This window comes from Apium graveolens, chromosome 1 (assembly GCF_009905375.1).
Source record: "Apium graveolens cultivar Ventura chromosome 1, ASM990537v1, whole genome shotgun sequence".
Lineage (NCBI taxonomy): Eukaryota > Viridiplantae > Streptophyta > Magnoliopsida > Apiales > Apiaceae > Apium > Apium graveolens.
The window spans coordinates 48,589,866-48,591,534 of record NC_133647.1 but is presented as its reverse complement, the minus strand read 5'-3'; the positions used below and the strand labels follow the sequence as shown (position 1 = coordinate 48,591,534).

The following is a 1,669-nucleotide window of genomic DNA, read 5'->3' as shown; positions in this document are numbered from 1 at the left end:
TGCTTGCTCCCAAATCACAAAGGCACTTGTCAAAAGTCAGTTTGCCAATGGTACAAGGAATGGTGAAGCTTCCTGGATCTTTCAGTTTTGGTGGTAACTTTTGCTGCAAAACAGCGCTGCATTCTTCCGTGAGAGCAACGGTTTCAAGGTCATCCAGTTTCACCTTCCTTGAAAGAATAGTCTTCATAAACTTCGCATAACTAGGCATTTGTTCCAGAGCCTCAGCGAAAGGTATATTGATGTGAAGTTTCTTGAACACCTCCAGAAACTTTCCGAACTGTCTATCCAGCTTTTGTTGCTGCAATCTCTTAGGAAAAGGTGGTGGAGGATAGAGCTATTTCTCCCCTGTATTAGCCTCAGGCAGAGTGTGTTCAACAGTAGTCTTCCTTGGTTCTGCCGCTTTCTCCTTTTGCTTAGATTCTTCATCTCTAATTTCAGCTTCTACTTCTTTTGCCTTTTCAGCATCAGCCACTTTTTCAAACCTTAAGGTAATAGCCTTGACTTGCTCTTTAGCTTCCTTCCTGCCTGGTACTTCCGTGTCACTGGGAAGAGTGCCAGGTTGACGATTGAGCACTGCATTGGCTAATTGACCGATTTGATTTTCCAAGGTCTTGATAGAAACCGCCTGACTCTTGCACAACAGCTTAAGTTCCTCAAAATCAGCACTAGTAGGTGCAGCTGTACTTCCCTATTAAGGATATGATTGCCTTGTAACATACTGCTGTGGTTGCTGGAATCCAGGTGGGTTAAACTGTTTACTCACTCTTTGCTGATATGGTGGCTGAATAGCATTCTGATTATTCCCCCAGCTGAAATTTGGATGATTTCTGTTGTTAGGATGATAGGTCGCTGGCATAGGCTGCTGTTGTCACTGATAATTATTCACATACTGAACAGATTCGTTGACAAGAGAACACTGATCCGTAGCATGAGAACCTGCACAAAGCTCACAAACCATAGCTATTTGATTAACTCCATATGTAGCTAGAGAATCAACCTTCATTGATAGCGCTTGGAGCTGGGCTGCAATAGCGGTGGCTGCATCAACTTCCAGAATACCTGCTACCTTGCCTGACGTCATCCTCTGAGTTGGGTTTTGATGCTCATTCGCAGCCATCGTCTCTATAAGATTATACGCCTCAGTATAGCTTTTAGCCCATAAGGCGCCTCCACCTGCTGCATCGAGCATGGGCCGAGATTGGGCCCCCAAACCATTATAGAAACCAGTGATCACCATCCAATCCGGCATTCCATGATGTGGACATTTTCTCAAAATTTCCTTGTAGCGTTCCCAAGCCTCGCACATAGACTCTGTAGGTTGATGCGCAAACTGAGTAAGAGCACTCCTCATAGCAGCAGTCTTTGCCATCGGATAAAACTTCACCAGAAAATTTTGCGCAAGATCATGCCACGTAGTGATGGACCCAGCTGGTTCAGAATGTAACCAGTCTTTAGCCTTGTCCCTCAGTGAGAATGGGAAAAGCCTCAACTTGATAGCCTCATCAGTCACGCCATTATACTTAAAAGTGCTGCAGATCTCGACAAAATTCCTTATGTGCATGTTGGGGTCTTCAGTTGCCGCTCCTCCAAAAGAAACAGAATTCTGCATCATCTGTATAGTGCCCGACTTGATTTCAAAGGTGTTAGCTTGAATAGCCGGATGAAGGAT

At 44.7% G+C, this 1,669-nt stretch overlaps 1 non-coding gene across 1 annotated transcript; it reads left to right on the top strand.

Annotated features, from left to right (window-relative positions):
• The first annotated feature begins 1,247 nt into the window (after positions 1–1,247).
• LOC141680210 (small nucleolar RNA R71) lies at positions 1,248–1,354 on the top strand. The gene has a single exon (XR_012558286.1). It is a non-coding gene; the product is annotated as a small nucleolar RNA R71 (small nucleolar RNA).
• Positions 1,355–1,669: the final 315 nt, after the last annotated feature.